The following is a 338-nucleotide window of genomic DNA, read 5'->3' on the forward strand; positions in this document are numbered from 1 at the left end:
CTTGTGGGTAAGAATACATTGTTTTGTTCATCTTGGGATCCACAGCACCTAGAGTGGCTTCTGATTTAGAGCAAGTAGAGGTTAATAAATGTATAATTGAATGAATGTGCAATGTGATGGTATGTGCTAAGTAGACTCTTAGTTGATTCTGATGCTGAAAGAACATCCTTGTGTTTAAATCTGTGGCTTTATAGAGCCTTTTAGCTTATCTGAAAAAGGCAAGTACAAGGAAATGGGACACATTTCCTCTTGGGATTCTGAGTATCCAGGGTTGAAGAGTTGGTTAGAGATAGTCTTTGTTAGCATTGTCTGTGGGTCTTCCTAGGTTCAATGTGGCA

The sequence above is a fragment of the Cnephaeus nilssonii genome, assembly GCF_951640355.1.
Source record: "Cnephaeus nilssonii genome assembly, chromosome: 18".
In the NCBI taxonomy this organism is placed as follows: Eukaryota; Metazoa; Chordata; class Mammalia; order Chiroptera; family Vespertilionidae; genus Cnephaeus; species Cnephaeus nilssonii.